Source organism: Cottoperca gobio, chromosome 17, assembly GCF_900634415.1.
Source record: "Cottoperca gobio chromosome 17, fCotGob3.1, whole genome shotgun sequence".
In the NCBI taxonomy this organism is placed as follows: Eukaryota; Metazoa; Chordata; class Actinopteri; order Perciformes; family Bovichtidae; genus Cottoperca; species Cottoperca gobio.
In genome coordinates this window covers 22,934,332-22,956,109 of record NC_041371.1, presented here as the reverse complement: position 1 = coordinate 22,956,109, position 21,778 = coordinate 22,934,332, and the positions used below count along the sequence as shown (strand labels likewise).

Below are 21,778 nucleotides of genomic sequence, written 5' to 3'. Positions count from 1 at the left end.
GAATAATACCAAAAAAAAGTAAATAAAAACCCTATTTTAAATGTTATATTGACATGCAAGTTGGTCACCAAGAAGCTGGGACAAGACAAACATGCTATTTTAGGAGGTGTTCGAGAGCTATTTGATATTTGAAACAACTTTTTCTGCAACTTCATATACATTTTGTCTCAAGACAAGTATATCTAACACAACAAGTTTAGCTTTTTGGGCATGGATTATTAGATTTTTTTATGTGGGACATGAAATGTCCTCCAACTCTGGAATTAAAGCATTTACAGACACAGAGGCTTCAATGTCGTTCAGAGTCACTTTAAGTCTGTTCAGAGAGACCAGCTCTCTGAGTTTTAGCTCATTTGCAGCTGGTTCCAACCAACAGGAGCAGCGAAACTTTCCCCAGTTCAGTATGGACTTTAGGACAGTTAGAAGAAACAAGTCCTCGGTGTAATATTTATAGATGTTTTTATCACTATTAACAAATTCTTAAAATAATTATAATGTTATTAATAATGTGTGTAACAAAAGAACAACAGCTAATTATAGCTTTACTAATAATGAATAAACATTAATCATTGTTTAATTTATTAACAGAAAAATAACTATTAAAAAAAGTTTATTTATCGATTTAATATTTATTAATGATGATTGTGTTACCAAGCAATGTGCATCACACAGAACGATGTCATAATGTCTTTCAGTCCACGGCTGTTCTGTCTGAAACAGGTCCGAGCAGATGTTGGTGAGGAGTTGAACTACCATCGGACATGACAGGCTAGAAATGCCAACAGATGAATCTACCTATCCTGCCTCTTGGAAAAATTATTTATGCATGTGCATTCATACATTAACAATTGACATCCATGGCTTTTACAGCAGCAATGGCACAATGAATGCAGCTGACGAGCTACAAAATGACTGCACAGTGTTGAACTGCAGGGGAAGAGGAGTCAGCTTGCAACACTAACATGGTCTGCCCTGTCGTGATGAACTTCACTATCCATGAAGACAGAGGGACCTGGGGACCACATGACCAATTCTACAATGAATGTACAACCCAACTGCCATCTGAGTTACAAGCACGCTACACTGAGCTACTCATTTACATAAGAAGAGTCTCAGAGGAACATATCTTAGCATCTCTTGCATTAGTTGTACTTGTTGTACTAATGGTGTGGCAGTTCAGACCGTACGTATGTAGGTCAAGAGTACAAGATGGGAAATTAAAGACTGAGAGGGAAACAAATTGATAAGTATTTTAACTAATTGGTTCCTATTCTAATATTACAGGGTACAGTATGCTGGGATTTATTTGAACATTACCATAGTACTTAGCAACACTGGAGGGGTACAAAACATGCATCTTCCTGTAGGAAAAGAAAAGTTACCAAATTATGAGTATGTATATATTCTTTCAAACATCTTATTTGTGTGGATACATTCCAAATGAACTGTACACCCAAAACAACTGCTGCTGTTTATTCTGATGAAGCACTTTCCCTCATCTTCATGGTGTTCTCCAAGTAACCGGCAGATTCAACGTTTCATATATGAACAGTCCACAAAATGCTTTGTGAAGCCCCATATTTACAAACTCAGTATCTGTTTTATCCATCTTCATATTACTTGGAACTCATTTTCTTTATTATTTAGACGGCATGTTGAACAAATTTGCCTTTATTCTTCCAGACTGAAGTGGTACCAACATCTCTCAGCAACATATTCTTACTTTATCTTTTGGTTTCGTCCAAAACAGCTCTTTACTCTGAGCAAACAGACACATGTTGATCTTTTCCTTATTGAAACACCTCAACATAGTCGTAGAACAGTGTGAAGACATTTTTTGATTATTCGTTCCTCCCAAATAAACAGCTTTCCTGTCAGCCTGCTTTCTTTCATATCAAGTAACCATCCATAACTGAGCTATACATACAGTGTCTTCCTTAAATGGTTCCCATCCCACATCCCCCACTGTAGCCGACTTTGGTGCATATCTGTGCACAGCCAGAACACATCTTATGTAATGTTTTGCACGTATCCACACATAGAAATGTTCCTCAGGCCATGAACCCCAGCAGAATAATCAAGGTGTGGTCTCATGAGGACGAGCATCCACAGTTGTGTTTACAGATAAACACATGGCTCAGGTCAGCTTGCAAACTGTTCCAATGAAAAGCTGCTTCGACCCCCTCTTTTCTATATTTTATGATATGAACATGCAGTTGCCATGGTTACTGTTGTCACTCAGCTGCGGAAAGGGGCATTGTCTGTGACTGTGGGCCGGGGGGAGGGGTGGCTGTAGTGTCGGAGAGAGGAACTTGGTGAGGGAATCCTTTCATTACATAATATTTGGAGTTTACACAGAGGATTAGTCAAGCATCTCTCTATCTGGAGAGCAGCAGATTAACAAAAATCATGTTTACAATCACAACACAACCCTCATATTCAGACATTTCAAAACCATCTTCAGGGATAATTCAGTTTCTCTCTCCTCCCTGTCTGCCATTGTCTCTCTAAAACAGTGGCCTTGTCTGTGAAGCAGAGAGCCCATTCAGATCCATCAAAGCCCCTTTCATATCCTGACAGCCACGCTACACATGCACAAACACACGCACAGTAAACGTCTCCCGTTTGCCTTTGAAGTGGACATGTCGTTTCTGTAGCTCTGTAGTGCTTCTGCCAATTCTGGGTCATCTGTCCTCTCATTAATATCCTCTCCAGATTTATCAGACAAGCCGACAAGGACAAGAAAAGAGCAGAGAGAGGATGGCCCGCTAACCGGAGCAGAAACAACAGTATCGCACGTTAAGGGATGATTCCTATCTAATGGTTTTTTGTAATTTTCCCATCGGTTTTATCAAACAATGGAGTGTTAGAGCCAAGACTTTTTGAGGATGACATAAAATTTTTAAAAACTTGAAAAAGTGAACAGTGAACAGACTTGTAGTTATTTGGTTAAAAGGAGTACACTGCCAATTTGAGATGATATCTAGCTTCCACAGGGTTTGAATGCACTTATTGTAAGTCACTTTGGACAAAAGCATCTCCCAAATGTATTAGGCCTGTTCGTTAGATGTTTTATGTTATGTTTGTACTTCCTGTTTTATTTTGTTAATTACCTGTTCTCTGTTGTTTCTAATTCCTGCCCCCAGGTGTTTCCAATCTGTTCGTTAGTGTCTTCACCTGTGCCTCGTTGTTCCCTCTCACTTCCTGGTGTATATAGTCTGTGTTTTGTTTGTCTCTCGTTGCCAGTTTGTCTTCGTACATAAAGGTCAAGAGTCCTAACGTTAGTCCCGTGTTCATAGACCCTGTTTCCGTGACCTGACTCTGTCTCTGGCTGATCCTTGACTGCTACGTTGCTACGCTGTGTATCTACCTGTATACCGAACCTGTTTCCTTGTCCCGACTCTGCCCCTGGATTATCCCTGCATGCTTTGTATGATTAACTGCATACTCGTGTACCATAGCCACTGCAAAGTTTCAGTAAAGACTATTTCCATTAACATGATCTGCCTTTGAGTTGGGCTATTGAGTCCCACCTCCCTTCTGTCTTGATCGCACCGTTACAAAACGTAATGTAATATAAAGTGCTTTGGACAATTTATCTAAAGTTATAACTTATCAGGCAATTAGTAAAGGGGGCCATTTGTGCAATTTCTACTAAGTTAGCTTGTCTGCAGTTATAAATATTAGCCATTAATAAAGGGTAATGAGTTTCTCTTGTGTTTTATTAGCGATCACCAAAAATGTGTCACCTGCTGCTAATAAATGATCATAATCCATCCAGTCTACAGTTGTAAATATTATGTCCAGCAGCCCTTTCCCAGAAGTTAATGTTTGAACAGTGTAATAGAAGGGTGTCCCTAATTATTAAGGAGCTAGTTTATAAAACAAGCTAAATGTCATGCCGAAGGAGGTTTTCTACAACCTGGCAACACAAATGTTCCTGTATTCTAAATAGGTCTATCTGATCTATAAAGCATCAGTAAAAAGATTAAATAATCATTACTAAAGCCATTTATTACCAGCTTAGAAACACTTTATAAATGATGCCCCATCAAAAACGCACATTATTCAGTGTATATATAACAGACACGCTTTGTACTTCATTATTTGCATGACCACACGAGGTCACCTGTGGTCACAAAAACCTAAACATGGTTTAAGAAGGCGCTCAGACGGAATGCAGCCCTGCGTTAAAACAATTCAAATGGCTGTGCTGGTGGGGGTGTTGCTTTAGGTATAAGTGAGACATGGAAAAACCTTCCAGGAAGTCCAGTTGGAGAAACAGATCCATGAGTGTGACGGCTTCACAGAGGCAAATACTGGAAATACACTAATCACATGACAAAGTAATCTACCAGGAACATACTTTCATATGCTGCTGGGAAATTTAACCTATAACAATGTTTCATATTTTATCAGTAGATGTGTTATATTTACTTAATTAGAAGATCTGAGTATTTCTTAGATAACTGCCAATACTAACATTCTCAATTAGACAAAGTCTGAATATAAAGCCAGGCGGAGGCCCCATGCCTGAGTTTGCAGAGGGCCCCAAAATCACTCAATCCGCCCCTGCCCTGCTGTCCGCCGACTGGACTCATTGTAATGAAAGAGATGCTCTTTTAATTCAGATGGTGTCTCTGAAGAACAGCTGATCATTGAGACTCTTCAGGTAGCACATTGAGATCTAAAACAACAAACAGAATATCTCGTCCCAGTCTGACATAGTAGTGCCTGAACTCTGCTGGATCACTTGTCACTGACTCAGCATCATTCTCTGAAGTTGCCATAGCCAGCAGATGCTGCAACACCTCATAATCCTTGTCTACAAAGAATACCTCTGTGGCAATATTCTCCTGACCTCGGAAGGTCATGTGAACAATCCGGGTCTATTGTGTACCAGAGATCTCCACTTTGTCCCAGTTTTTTTTCAGTTGCTCATCATTTCAAGCAACTTGTGTTTCAGAGCTGCTGTAACGCAGCCTTACATACGCAACATTGTTTGATGATCTTCAGTTCTACATCTTTGAGCATTGTGTACAAAAACACTAAAACTTGTCCTTTTCATTAGCCTCTTGTATGTTTGTGATTTTGTTTTGTTTACTTAGTCTCAGTCATCATTCCCCCTTCCTGCCCAGCACGCCAGCTGAGACACTGAAAGAGACGTCAGAGACTGTTGAATGGCCAAATGTCCAACAAAGAGCATCCAGCTAATGGTCTGTGGTGATGAGGATTCACACAACAGGAGTGTTGTAGAGACAAACAGACAGCCAAACATTGTTACATAAGGTATTCACTCGCCAATACCACTCATCGCACTTCCAAATGTGGAAGCACACAATTGATTTATGATATAATCTTAATTCATCATGCATTCTTCACTTTTGTAACGTTTTATGTGAAATGCATTAATTATTACAGAAACAGCATGGGTCCTCCCTCATTTAAATTCAAAAGTAAATTCTTCACTCAAAGGAAGGGAAACATAAAGTTGTATTTTTTGTACTTGGGCATCTCTAATAGATAAACTAAATCTGTTAAAGTACTTAATGTAGCCCAATTGTAAGCATAGCCGTCTTACATGCTCACAGGGACAATCTTAACATGCTGATGTGGAGCAGATAATGTTTAACCTGTTAAACAAACTTAGTTTTAACATTGCTTATTACCACTAAACACAGAAGAACAGTTCAGGATGATGGAGATATCATTAGTTTTGCAGGTCATAAGCCAAAGTACAAAACCATAAATGTTTGTACAAAATCCATAACAATCAATGGTGAGATATTCAGTATGTGCCAGAGTGACTCTGGATAACCAAACCCTTTTTAGTAATCCTGAAATGTTAATATTAAATGAATGCTAATATCTGACTAGAAATTGTGAGAAAGACAGGACCATTTGAGACCGAGCAAGTTATGAGTTTTTATTGATAACATTCTTTTTCATTATGACATGTCAGGTGGTTTTAAGTGACACACTTTAAAGGTTACAGCTGTTTCCCTACAGCCACACTAATTGTTTTATAACATTGATATAAAACCTACAAAGTAACATTGCGCAGGTCTCTTATGAATATCTGCCATTGAGCTCAGTTAAGTTAGATGGAGTATTGACTCCAGACAATGCTGACAAACTATAAGAATTTTAAAGAAAAATGCTATGACTTAGTCATAAATGGACCTTTCCATTCCAACTTAACAGCTGTCTTACATTCGTCTTAAAGGCCATGTTTAATGCACTGTGGTGATAGGTAGCTTAGTTGTCATAGGTTTTATAAAAAATGGAGGGACACTGATGGAATGAGTTGAGCCGTGACCACAGTCATGCAGCAGTCTGGTTCACCCGGAATGAATGGAAGCCCAACACAGACACAACATGTCACATTTTCTTTTTACCTTCCTTAGTGTGGACACCTCGGGCTGGACCATCGGCCAATACTGGGATAAGACTGTCTTTCACAACACACTTGAACATTCCATGATGTGATCATTGAGTAAGTCTATAAGAAGGAGCAGATGAGTGGTGGCCACAGTGCACCTGTATACCACCACTGCAAAGTGTTACGCTCAATCACTTCATCTCAGACTGTGGCATCAATAACAACATCAGCTTTAACAATGTGAGCAGCTGTCTGCAGCACAATGCACTACACCATTGAAATGCATACACAAAATCCTCAGGAATTAACAAAGGCTTCCATATTCAAACAAGGCAATGAATATTATTGATGTATTAAAAAGTGCCTGTAATTTACGTTTTTGCCTATGATTGTAGTATGTATCACATATCATCCCATAATATACAGCTGTCTCTCTTTTTTTACTTTAGTGCATTTGATGCCAACAAAAGGCATATAAATGTTAATTTAAATTATTTTGTTTATTACATTTCCTATACCAAACATAACTTCTACTTTTAGAATATTTCATTTCTATGTTGGGTATATTGTGTCTATGATAAAGCAGACTGTCGTGGCACCACATCAATAGACACTATAAATAAGACAATGATTTAGATTATAAGTAATAAATAAATGTGTAAATGTTACAATCACAATGAGGAGGTCAGAATTACTGTCCCATTGTTAGTATTTGTGACATTTTCAGTAGATCTCTAGTACCTTGGTACCTCTGTTAGCTGATCTAGACTCAAGTTCTTAGGCTACATTTGTCTGTATTAAGGCAGTGTCTGACCAAGTGAAACATGTGTATGTAATATTATATCAGTGGCACATGAGTGCACAATCTATCACCCAATTTACACTTCGTCACTTCATCCTCAGAGGAGGTCTGAGATGCATTCTGGCCAGATGTTGTAAAGATGTAAATGCATTAATGATATTTACTACTCCCAAAGAGTAATGTCAGTCAGAAGTCTGTGGAAATAGCCCACTGATGATCTTAATACATGTATGGTCTGTCTCCTCTGTCCAGCTAAAGTCACACTGAAGTGACACATGAGCATATCTGTGGCTGAGTGTGAATTAAAGTGTCTTAATATCATCTAGATTTTATCTGGATTGGAGACACTTTGAATGACAAGTATAAATGAGGCTTATGTCTTAATAGTGTCAAAGCTTTAAAACATATTCAAAGTTATTTTGTTCAAGATACATCCAGTTAGTCTATGTCAGAAAAAGTATAAGCAGATCTACTTTTCAAGTTGATACCAATAAGGCTAATATAAGCTAAGTAAAGACTGCATGTGGAGAACAATGGGAGAATGAAGGTTTGGGGAGGAGGGAAGGAAGGGACGCTAAGACGATAAGGAACAGTTTATTTGAAGGATGGCGCGGACCTGACGGCCCCTTCAGAGGTGAGGAGGCCGGTATGGTAGTGTCCACCATACAGCATGGAGCTTCTCCCTTCTCCGGGTGAAGAGGAGGCTGCGGAACTTGGCCATCTAATGGGATGGAGAGACAAGAGGAGTTGAAGTTTAAATCATTAAACCTGAGTCCTGGACACATACGCCACACACTTTGTTAGGGTAATGTATATTCTTTGTACTGTTTCTTTTTTTGATGTTGAAGTTAAGCGCCCTGTGAACTCTACTCAGATACACTTCTCGTAATCTATTTAATAGCATAGATCTGCCGAAATCAGTTGCACCTGGCAGTCTTGCTGCTTTGCTGCACAGAACTACACCTGTTCACGCATATGGACTCATAAGTTAGGACAGCAATATGCTGCTATTATTATAGCTGCGGAACCTGGCACTGCAGCCCGGCTCCGCTTGGTGAGCTCCAGAGGATTAAAAGTCGGCCAGCGGCACTTCAGGAGAATGTTGAAAAAAAACTCAACGAGATGCAAATATCTTCTGATCTGCAACAACCAGCGAGGGCCAATCGCACTCGTTTAAAGATGCAGAAAAACAAAAGATATGAGTTGTTTACCACTCCACTCCTATAAGGCAGCGGGGGTTGCTTACAGTGCAGATACAGGATAATGCAATGCTAATCAGTCTTGACGGCTTGGGCACCATTGTTGTATTTAAGCAGTTTCTAATCTAAACTATTGTGAAACTATTGTTGTGTGTATACGGCCGCAGTAAAAGGGATCTATGGAATCATTTCTGAAATGCAAATAGAAGAGAGTGTTGCATTGGAACATGAATGGTGAAACATTCCCATGATCTCTTGTATCCTCAGTTGGCCAAATCACAGCGCACTAAACAGGTAAGCATTAAAGTGTTTGCTCTACCACTGCACAGTCCCTGGGACTGAAGGAAACATTGCCTGGATCATGTTAAATAAGAAGCCATGTGGAATTGAATGCAATCATCTGCTTCACTTCTTCCAGTATGTCCTCAATGCAGTGTTATACAGGGCAGCCACCTCACACCCCTCCTGCTGCTGTGCAGTTATCTCACATGTGCACATGGTGGTGCCCTTGCTTACTCTGAGACTAGTCCCATATTGCACATACAGTAGTAACATTAAGATGAGTAAGGAAATTGTCCAAAAACTGAAACAGCCCAAATGTCCCTCTGCAAAACAAGCCACATATCTGAACACTGAGCTAATGCAAACCAAGCCCCTTTCCCTTAATTCCTCTCCTGACCAATATATGGCACCAAATATACTCCCAACACATATATTTAATTGAGACATGTTATCCGGATTACTGCATTTATTGAGATTTATTCCACCAGAACATTCATTGGATTTTAGAAAAATGTTTCTCCTTTGAAATAAAAAATCATCCTGCACATGGCCCACTCGTATTAAATATGTTAGGGGATAGTGTGTGTGTGTGTGTGTGAGAGAGAGAAGAAGAGAGAAGAGAGAGAGAGAGAGAGAGAGAGAGAGAGAGAGAGAGGAGAGGAGAGAGAGAGAGAGAGAGAGAGAGAGAGAGAGAACGACTAAAGCAGCAGTCTGGAGTAAACAACATTTCCTCTGGGAGCCACTTAGCCTTTAGCTAGCTGGTGAGCTTGGATTTAATTTCCCTCAGCAGGCCCACTCGGCAATGCTTGCCCTTCTGTGTAACAACAAAGTACATGTTGCACTGTACAAGTGTATCGGGGTATTTATTTCTACATCACAGAAAGGAAATATTTCTCTATATAAGCACATCTTATAGTTGTACATCTATAATTTATTTAGGAAGGTACAACTGAGCATTCAACCCATGTGGGCTTCATGTCCCATGAAGATACAGGGTGGCAGTGTTTAATCATGTAAAGAGATAGAGTGCAAACTGCCCACTGGAGATACAAGGTGTCAGTGTAATCTCAGTGAAACAAGCCTCAAGGCTCAGACCCCCCTCCTCTGAAGCAAGATAAGGCTTCTGACACTCTTGACCATGTTGGGATCAAACATTCGGGCTCCTTAAAGCATGCACAAACACTCATGTTTGATTACCAAATCAAAGTCTACAGTGTGTATGATGGTATTTAAAGAATACTGTAAAAAAGAGATCTATGAGGAAATCGCCTGCTCTCTAAATTCTGCGGTAATGGACTGGCTCTTTCTTTGGTTTCTCAGACTCCTTGAGGCTTAATACCTCATTTTAAGTTGAACACTTTCAGCTTCCACTGGAGCCTCCAGCAGCAGTCTCACCAGACTACATGATTGAAAAGCTGTTCTGAAGCAGCTTGTCCAGCCCACCACACTAGCAGGTGGGTTGCCAAGAAAGTGTCTGTATTTAGGACTGCCACAAATAAACACAAGCTATTCTGTGTATGTTCACGCACATACACACATGTGGACTTGCACTGAAACACCCTGAACCATATGACCTGTCTAGCTATATTTAAATGATATGTACTTTGTAAACCAGCTGTGGCTTCACTTCAGTTGTTTCAATGTTTTAGGTCTCAAACTTAGTCAATACTGCATGTACAGTATTTGTGTTTCTGTAGTTAATCTGCAGCTCACGAACAGTAAATGCTCAGCAGTATGTAACTCCACGAAAGCAATTTGCCTAACACATTAAAAACAGTACATGCCCTATAGCTGTAGGTTATATTCACGTCACAGTTGAATGCTTGTGATATTCTCAAGGATTAAAGAATGTATCCAGTAGTTGACAGATCAGAGCAGAATCATTGCCTGTCACTTCCTGAGAACGTACACAAGCAACACTCAAAAGGACGGTAGGATACACAGGGTAGTCATCCATTCGCAATTAGTTAAAAGCAAAATGTGGAATTTAACAGTAATTACTCAGTTTGATTTATGTAAGTACAAGCGAGTGAGTATGTGAGGAAGTTAAGTACTTGTGCAGGGCTGACCACTGATGGGCTCCTTGAGGACGATCCAGGTGACATCTCTCCAACAGAGGAGGTGTGGTCAGAGAGCCATCATAGGTCCAGTAATCCAGAGAACCAGGAAGAAGAGTCTTTGGGTCAAAGTTAGCAAAGATGGTCTGCTTCCCCTGGATGGAAAAGAAGGTAGGCAGAAGGTTTCCCAAGCTTATACATTGCTTTTCATAGACAGTACAAGCCACATTGGTCTTCAGCAAAGCTGTGTTTTGGGAATTGTGGTTGTGTTGTTTTACCTTTGTCTTAATAGCATCCAGGGCATCCAGAACCTTCTGAAGCCTGGGGTTGGCTGCACCGATCTGGAGCACAACACAGATACACACACAATTGCATTCACAATATTTAAATATAGTGTTCATTATTTAGTTGAAGCACTGATGACTCACCTTGAGGAAGACCCCGACACTGCAAGTCCATCAGGCTGGCTGACTGCCTCTCCAAAGCTGGGGTATTTTGTGTTCCAGTGCACCAGGTGAAGCTAACAAGAAAGAAAAGGCTTTTGACGTTTAGGGCCCAGGACAGCTACAGACAGTGTGTCATCTTATCCAAAAGCTACTGTACCATGTGCGGTAGCGAGGATCAGTTTTTTAAATACTTAGACAGTGCTCTAAAGAGACAACTAATGCAACTGTTTTCAAGCCTGTGTTGATTCTGGAAGTCTTTGTGCGCAATTCTGTTTCAAAAATGTGGGAGAGAATAGGGTGGGAGGTGCATCTGTGATAATGCAGGACATATCTGACTCATTTAGTCTCCTCGTGGCAGGCCTCAGTCAGGACTCTAGAAATACTGAGGTCCAAGTTTTTATGTCTTTATCTGTCAATTCTGTGTCCCTCCATGAAGATCTAAATGCTGAAAAGGCCTCTTCATGCTGCAAGGAATAAAATTCTGCTGAGGGAATACTGAATCATTTCAGCCAAGGAGGCCATGTTTCTGTTTGGTGTGTTTGTCAGTCTGTTCAGCAGGGTTACGGAGAAGAAACTATTGGCCAAGATGCAGATACACGCATTATTTCTCACTTATGGAAACGGCCCTTCTAGTTCATTTATTTGTTTATTGGCCTAAAAATAACTACATTGGAATATATTGGGAGTACAAAAGAACCATTATAAACAGTGTTACTTTCACATGTTTTACTGAAGCCTCTTGCAAAAGAGAGGATAGTTCCAACATTAACCGCACACATCCTAATTGTTAAGGACCTGTACTGTATGTGATAGCTTTAAGCAGAAGCTCCAGGAGCTTCAGTACCTCGCAGGGGAAATTGATGCTGTTGACAGTGTGTTCGGAGCCTCTGTCATCACTGGCTCCCCAGTGGAATGAAACTGCTTCAAACGGTACGTTCCAGAAATAGGACCTCCAGTCAGGGCTGGTTAGGACGAAACAACAGAATCATTAGAGACGCAGGGAAAGAGACATTCAACATCAACAGGGAAGTAGATCTGAGCCAGTCAGTCACCTGCACATTATCAAACCGTCCGTAACAACATGTTGGGACTCGTGTATATGATCCTGATCATTCTTATTGTTTGAATTCCATTTGAATGCTTTTATTGTTTATTTTTATTTCAAATGTGCACCATCCTTTCTTATCCTACTGTAATTATGTTTGTTGCTGTGGTTCATTAAAGGAATTTTGATGAACGGTTCATGAGTTTAATTTGTTCTCTTGGGCAGGGATACAAACTCAAATGGTATATTTTATTTCCTTTATTATAACTATATAAGAAACTTCACTTTCAAGACATCTATTTAAGTAAAAGGTTATGTGAATATTATCTGAATTGTACACCATAAAGTCAGTAAAGGTCATGGTTAGTTACTACTCACTGGTGATGAAACAGTTTGTATAATGTTCGGGCTGAACAATTCATCGGAATTTATAAAATCACAATTTGGACTAGTGCACTATCCAAATCCCAAGAGGCGCAATATTTGTGAAAGGTTCAATATGTAAGATCTGCCAGAATATAAACTTAAATAATAAAATAATGAACTAACATTACACATTAAACATAACAGATTGTATGGACCCAGTTTAGAGGTGAAATACTGCCCCTCATTCTTTGAAGCAGGTGGCTCAAAATGACACATTAAACCTTTAAAGGCTAAATATGTGTCAAAAGACCATCTGAATCAGTTATTGTGTCCCGGCCTAAATATTCTACAGATTAGAGAAAAAAATATATTTTTTGATACAGATCCTCCCAAATAAATCACACTTTCACCTTTAATATATTTTTCACTGAAAATGAGAATAATGATGCAAAAAGGATCATTCCTTCTAACATCGTGAATCATATCGCAATTGCAATATCAGTCAAAATAATTGCAATGATGTGTGGCACTGTGGGAGCTTCGTCAAGTCTGAGAAAATAACTCAGATGTATGAAAGGGATAACAGAAAGCCTGTGTTACAAACTGGAAATGTGAAAGATACAGGTTTTACCAGTCAGGGAGGGTCTAATAAAAGGCAGCGTTAAAATGCATCATGGGAATATAGGGCTTTTGGAGCTTTACCCAAATAAGGTAACTCGAGATATCTCGGCCTCTGTTTTTAATGATCCCTTCAATTTATGTAATTGATATGCCTTTCTTGATATGCACTGTTTGAATGTTCTGCGTCAGTGCAGCAGGGTGAGGTGGTGCAGATGTCATGTTAACCTCCAGATATTTAAACAGTGCTGACATCATCAGACGCTCTTATCTGCTCAGCACATACAGCAGGGGTGGAGGCATAGGTGGGACTCACAGATAAAGCTTACTAAGACTAATACTTACTGGAGATGCATATATATATATATACACACTGGTACATACTGTATATACACATATATACAGAATCATCTTATATTATGTTTTATATTTTCCAGTTAAAATATATTTTCTCTAACAGCCTGTATAACTTGTGTAAGGGCAGCCAAGATTACAGATGTGCATGGGTACATGGATATACACATGTCTTCTTTGTGGCTCTATGTGCTGACACTAGGAGTTGTGCTTACTGGAACTGTCTGCGTCGTCCTCAAAGTCCACCTGGAAGGATGTCCGTTGTTGAGGATGCCCCTGGCGTTGGAGGAGTCATACTTGAGTTTCAGAGCCTTCAGAGAGGAGTCATGATGGGCCTCATTAGGGACAATGTTAATGGGAGACTGCCTGGGCCCGTCAGCCACAGGAAAGTCTTGTCCCCATTTGTCAGGTCCTACAAATACATATTCAAATATTAATATGTTAAGTAGATGTTCATATGTGGAGCACTTTCACACCAAGCTCTTTAAAGTAATTCCTCTAGAATTTATGACTACGAAAATAATTTTCCTTTCAATGCCTCCCTTTTCCTGCTTCATCAGGGTAGCAGGAGAGTATTCAGATCCTTCATAAGATTGAAAAATAGCAAAGCTTTCACATTCAAAAATGTACTAAAGTTTACTCAGCTGCTGTGTGATGTTCAGATCATTTAAATGAAAAAAGGAATACTGTGATGCAAAAATCATTAAACATAGGTAAAAGTACAGAAGTATTATCAGAAAAATGTACTCAAAGTATCAAAAGTAAAAGTATTCAATATTTGAGCACGATATTACTAGGGTCTATTACTACTGCATTGCAGTTGAAGCAGCATTTAACAAATGGAAAGTAAATGGAAGTACTCGAGTAAAGCACAAGTACCTCACAGCTGTACTTATGTAGGCTAAATCATGTAATAAATGTAATCAGGTAATCACTGATACAATAACTATATTCTCTATCCTTACTTTTGTCGCTTTATCACAAACTATCTCAGATCCTTAACATGATACCTCAATATTTTCTAATCCATTAATAGTGAATGTTCCACATTCAAAAATATTTTCTTAGCATCAAAATGAGCAATAATTCAAGTTCATTTATTGTTACATAAAAACAACTTTCTGTGAGGTAGTTAGTTCACTTTTTTAAAAGTGTGTCATATGTTTTGAACCTACAATACTAACTGGCCAACAGAACATTTATGGATTTAAAACAACAATGTGTTGTTGTTTAACCAGTGGAGTAAGTTTACAATAAAATTGTTAAGTTAATCAACTCCACCCCTAAAGTTGTACTTAAGTAGGCCTAGGCTAATGTAATTATTTAAGTAATGACATTGTTACTGAGGAATGCTAAATGAGTGATTACAATAAACTGTCTGCACTAATGCAGTTGAATGCAAATTGGGTTGAGAGTGTTTTCAACCTGTTACAGAGAACACTGAACATCCTGCTGACAGAGCCTCACCGTTACTTGGTCCGTATCCCCCATCCGTGAGACATGGCTGGCTCCTCTTGTATGCTATTCTGATAACACAAAAGAATGATTAATCCAAGTCAAGATTGCAAAGAGGCAGAAGAGGATGTTGATGATATGTGACAGACAGCCCGCTGCAGGGCTTTATATAATCTCTCTCAATCCTCACACCGGTGGGTTGGCTTGTCGGTCAATCATGAGAACAGTGCTGCCATCCAGAGATGCGATGTTGGCGTGCATCCTCCTGGAGGTCTCACCCCCCCCCTGTCCTGTGCTTCCCTGCGTCCACCCCCCTTTATTTTCGGAATATTCAGATTGAAGAGATGGTGATTTTATCCCTGAGTCTCTCGGCTCCCGGCAAAGACGGAGTAGTCCCTGGTGCGCGCACATTCATCCACACACATTCCATCATATCCATCCTAACACCGCGCTGCTCTCAGCTGTTACAGGATCGCACAGCTTCAGTGTTTGGAGCAGCACAGTGAGGATCTTACGGTCCAGAGGATTTTATTCGCAATATCCTGAATTCGACATTTTCTTTTCACCTCTTGCCAGCCTTCGTTGATCTCGGTTATCCAGTTTCCTGTGTGTACTTGCTTTATGAACGCTACATGCGGCATGGCATGTGCGTGCATGTAGCTCTCTGCAGGGCCGGACGGAGACATTTTTGGGTATCTGAAGCAGAATCCTACATCCCAACCCCCCTCTCTCAGTGTGCACTGTTTCACCAAAAATTATATCATGTTTGCCCTGAAAACAGGAGTTACAAACGCACACACACACACACACACACACACACACCCACACACACACACACACACACACACACAACACACACACACACACCTTAGACCCTCACATCGCACAAGGAACAACTTCCTAAAAGAAACCCCATAATAATCAAGCATGACTTACTCTCTCCAATGATATGTTCATAAGATGTCTGTTGTGTGTATTCATTAATTCATTTCGTTTTTTTTCTCAGTGATTCAAAATATAACTTTTCTTTAGTTTCAGTTACCCAGGTGACTGCATCCATGGTAACAACACAGGAACTGTTGCAAGTTGCCAACATCTAGCAGCTTTAGGCAAATAATAAATATATATTTCTTTTTTTATATTTAAAACGTTTTTGTCAATTATTTGACAGTACTAAGAAACAGAAATTATATCCCTGACAGTGATTCATATGGAGATTTTTGCCTGTTGAAAAGCAATTTAATATAATTTATAATAATACAATTCAATTATATTCCGTTTTAAACTTTTCTCATAAAATCTGCTGTATAATATTTATGGTGCCACTCATACTGTATACCAAATCCCAAACAAGCAGAGAATTTCACACATTTCACTTGCTTGGTGGTCATTGGACCTTGTGAAACCTCTTTTTTCTTTCCCTTAAACTGTCTATAGCTCTGTTACTCAAATAAGGAGTTGAGATTTTCAAAAGGAAACAAAGGCAAAAATATTTTTGAAAAAAAAAATTAAAAAAAATAAAACTGAAACCCCACGCTGTGTTCAGGCGGTTCTCAATACACAGACAGTAAGCTAAATAACTTTGCATTTGGGACACTATTGGAGGTCATAAGCAGGGAGTGCATCCTTCATGTATCCAGTCTGCTTCACAGTCACTTAGACTACAAGTTAATGCATCTTATTGACAAGGTTACAACTTTCATCTATGGTCATTCATTATGGCACAGGGTTGCACAATGACATGTTGTAGTCCCTGTACGTCAGACACCTCACCTCACCAGCACCACTGATGCTCAGTAGATGAATGTTGTAACCATCTGCTGCAGAGCCCTCCTGTTCTGGGCTGTGCACAGACAATGCCAGTGTGTCATGTTTCCAGCCAGGATGCTTCTGTTGCTCATTTGTAAACGTTAACAAGAACTTGACATGCATGTCTTTAGGAAATACAGCTGTTTTTTTTATAGCTTTTTTCACCAAGATGGAGGTATGTGATGACCATGTCAGGTTCTCTGAGATGCTGATCCCCAGGAACTTAAACCTGTTCAGTTGCTTTACCACAGCTCCATTAATGTAGACAGGGGTGTGCGTTTTCACCTCCTTTTTCCTAAACTCAACAATCAGCTCCTTGGTTTCGCTGATGCTGTGCAGTAGGTTGTTTCTCTCAGCACCACTGAGCATGAGGGTTGCAATTGTGGGTGTACAGGTTGAACAGGAGGGGGTGTGTGAGTGGAGGAAGTGTGACAACCAATCTGAACTGAGTGGGGTCTGTTTTGTAAGGAAGTCCAATATGCAGTTTGGGGATTGATGCCATCTCTCCTTTTGTTGAGATAACTGCAATAAAGTTGCTGATGGTGATTTGTTATAATATGGAGGTACACTTGCTGAAGGCAAGGAGCCATCAGCTCCATGTTTTCTTTTCACCTAACACATCCAGGTGTGTTTCAAGCCACTCTGGGTCTTATGTGAACGTTCCTTTCTTTGGTCACATCTGGTGGTCGCATTAAAAAACGTCATGGTGAGCGAGGGCAATGCACAGATCTGACACTGGGAAGAATGAGTTGAAAGCAACATTAACAGCACCACTTTTTAGAGACATTGTTTCAGTGTACTACGAACATGAACGTATGCCATGAGAATAATTGGAAGGATGTGAAAATCTTTGTAACCATAATTTGTGTTCATAAAGTAAGTGCAGGGAAGCTGTCAGCAGGTTTCCCTCAGTCTGTTTCTCTTATAGGCCTGGTTCTTTTTACTTGAATATGCAGCACAGGACAGTTGATACACCTTTACACTGATGGTCCTCTTTGGACTCAGATGGAGGAGCAGCTTTCATTTCATTTCATTTATTCTACTCCTTTAAGATCCTATATGTGACTTTCTATAATGCCTTGTGTTTATCTAATATTGTTTACCTTATGTGTATTCACGTCTCACATAAAGCATGTTTAGTTGTCTTGATGTTGATTGGGACTGTACTAATAAACGTGCCTTGTCTTGCATTGCACAGGCTAAATTATAAAGAATCATCATCCAATCTGCTATTATTCATAGAAACTATGGTATATATGTATGTGTCATAATATTAACAATAATAACATAGACATACTATTATGAGTGAACACCTGGTGTTCATCTTAATCTTTCTAATGACACAATTACTCAACATGTGCTGCCATCTTGTGGCCCAATAATAAGAGCTAGCTGTGACTCTCTGCTTCACTCTTGTGATGATGGAACAGAGGTGCTCTGGAGGCTGCTTGTCTTTGACCTTGTGTTTGCTGAGTGGGGAATTGTTTCCCTCTGTCAGAAAGCCACACTTTGATTCCCCGTACCATCTACACACTGTGTGTGTTAAAGTAGGAACACATATGGATGAGCAACTATTTTTTCAGCATCACTTGATAGCTTTTTCCAGAACTTTCATCACAACTAACTCTTCTGTAGTTTATAATAATCATCATTAATAAATGGTACATTGATAGTTAATTAAACTACATTTGTACAGTTTTTTTTTACTGTTAACTAGCAATGGTATGGTAATTAATAATGCTAACTCTGTATAAGTAAAGCTATAATTCATGTTATTTTATCATTATTTCTAATTATATATTGTATCATAGCTGATAAGAGACAATAACAATTACATTCCAATAAAATTATTAAACTATTTGATAACAGCTTATTGTTGCACACATTATAACAATTTATATACTTTAAGTATTTGTTAATTATTACCAAATGATTTGTAAACCTTTGAGACATTGTTGTAAAACATATATGAACATTTGATAGACAGATTGACCCGAAACTAATTATTAACCATTGACAAAGTATTAACTTTTATCTAAATAATGTTCATAGCTGCTTTACAAACTATTTATTAACCATTTAACAAGTTATTGTACTAATCAGATGCAACTTTATAATAGCCTTCCAATAATGTTTATAGTGGGTGTGCAAACCAATTATTGTACATATCTGGTCCATAAAGTTTTACAAAAAATGTCTTAATGGTTTTCAAAAAATGTGTTTATTATTAAAAAATAGTTAATATAGTATGTATAATGTGTGCAACAATTATTATTATTATTACAAGCATTACTAATAATAAGTAAACATTATTTGAATTATAATTGAAATGTTTGATAACTATTAACTAAAGTTTATAACTATCAATTGACTATTTATTAATGATGGTTATTATAAAGTGTCCATTCAGACTCTTGTCCAGAGTCCGTGCTGTTCCCCTGATGTAGTGTTCCCCAGCCGTCACATGTGAAGGCATGATGATGTCATACACCACACCAGTCCTCCTGACACAACCACTTCCATTCAAAAGAACTAAACAAAAACTCAATTCTTCCACAGGGGTCCTGTCTTTAGGGTGTACAGTACCAGCTGGAATCGCCATCTCTCTATCGGCCTGCTCATTGACAAGATGCTAAGGTTCTCACCAAGCGTTGATGTTGGTGAGAGGTTACTCACATTACTGACTCTGCTCTGTTGGTCTTCATTTGGAAAATGATGTTGTGGAATAAAAACAGACTTTGGACCTTATGACTCAAGCCTGTGTTGTCGGATTTCAGCAGCCTAAATCCACTGACATACACACATGTTAGCACAACAGCAGCCTTTGGTTGGCAAGCAATCTGAGGCAGGCTGTAGAGGGTGATAACATAAGACAGGATGATCTTTCCACACACCAGTCATGAGGACACTTGGAAATTGTTGATTTGGAAGTTGATTATAGTTTTAGTTTCTGTCAGACACAATCATCTCATTTGGTGAAAAGGCTCAGGTTCCTTCTTGAGATTCTGTAAAGGATCCACCAGCAGATGGAACCAGATGAACTGAGACAGTGCCAATGTGACTGTTCCCTCTTCCAGTTTGTTGCAGCACATCATCTCATCTTCCCCTCCCTCCCTCTGTCTCTCATCAGGCAGTTCCAGGGGATTCACAGCTTTACCTCAGGTGTATCCTGCTCCACATAATGAAGTGTTAATTGCAGTGTGAACTGTTTAATCATTAACACTCCCTGAGATAAATGCACCACTTCATTCACCAACCCTGCTATCATCATAGACACTGCATGATGAATGAATTTGCTATCAATGCAAAGTTAATTTGACATGCAAGAATTTGGTGTGCTTAGGACTTTTTGTGTGTTTCGTTCTTTTAATAAGTGAGTGGTGGAGGATACTTATATTAGATGGAATCTAAATGTATGTCTACTGGTACAGGTATTTAGATGACACTTTTATCCTAAATGACTTGCAGTAAGAGCATTTCAAGTAGGTACAAACTCAAAGATTGAAAGAATCATGCAAGCACATCAATGTCATCAAATATGCTGATGGAGTGCTATATTTAGAAACAAGAAGAGGTAGAGAAAGAGTTGTGGGCTGAGGGTGAGTCTTAACAGATGAGGCTTCACTGTGTGATGGAAGAGTTTCTACTGTTCTGATGCAAACAGTCTTGATTTTGTTTAGCAATAGTTGGAGCCCCCACATATTGGGGCACAGCCAGCCGATTTGCAGCGGCAGAGCATGATGGACGGGCCGGAGTGTACTGTTCAACCATGTCCTGGATGTAGGATGGGCCTGAGCCATTTGTGGGAGCACAATTCCAGGAAGATAGATATGCATGAAATGTTTCAATACAACATACTGGATATAGGCTATAAGTAGAGAGAAGTGACCTTTATACCATGTTGTGACTATCTGGCTCCAGGCCCAGTTCTAAACTGCTTTGGGGGGGGGCAGTAAGACATGTTGTTGGTCACCAATGACTAGTGTTAATATGAGTGTTCTTTAGGACTGTAAGCTATAAGGCGGATTGTTTTTATCTAATGCTATCTCCCAACGAGTACAGGCAAGCTGTGTAATGTGGCTTTCCACAAGGATATGTAGACAGCCATTGGGAAAATCTCTCTCTCTCTCTCTCTCCTCTCTCTCTCTCTCTCATCCTCTCTCTCTCTCTCTCTCTCTCTCTCTCTCTCTCTCTCTCTCTCTCTCTCTCTCTCTCTCTCTCAAGTATGTGATTACCTGATTCTGTCCAGCTGAGACACTCCTATCTCTGTATCTGTTGTATGACAAGTGTACAAACAGCATACAAAGTGTATGGCTGAGGCATATATAGGCAATTTTATTTTTGTGGTGCCTATAGAACCCCTTGATGCAAAGTGTGTCTGCTGCCTTTAGAAAAGACTACTGTTGAAAAATAATTAGTACATTTTCTATTTATTTTCCTTAAATGTGTGACTTAAATACGAATTATTAGGATGTCCCTCTGTTTGCAGTACACATGAATTGAAATTAATGAAAAATGATTCAATTGCTGGTCTTACACGCGACATGTCGAAGAAACGTCGTTCTCTCTCTCAGTTGGATGAATTGGCAAGAGTGAAATTTGTTGTAGTACCACAATTCTACTTCCTGTTATGCTTCAAAATAAAGTCATTATTTTCAAATTAAGCAATATGTATCTGTCATAAATAAATAATATTTTTGTATTACAAAGGCCAATTGCACTATGGCCCGAGACGAGAGGAAAGATAGTCATTGTGTAGTTTGAGGAAATTTGTTTTAATGTAATTGTAAAACAATTTGGTAAAAAACACAAATTGATAAATAAAATATGATATATTACTGTTTTTATTTTCTAGAACAAAACGGCCAGCTTTCCGGTGTCATTCTGGCTAACTCTTGTTAACTTGCCGCAGTTCACGGACCACAGGCTTGCGCCACTTGATGCCCCCACATTCGCACTTACG

At 39.2% G+C, this 21,778-nt stretch overlaps 1 pseudogene; it reads right to left on the bottom strand.

Annotated features, from left to right (window-relative positions):
• Window positions 1–5,912: 5,912 nt before the first annotated feature.
• LOC115022508 (carbonic anhydrase-like) lies at window positions 5,913–15,053 on the bottom strand (annotated as a pseudogene).
• Window positions 15,054–21,778: the final 6,725 nt, after the last annotated feature.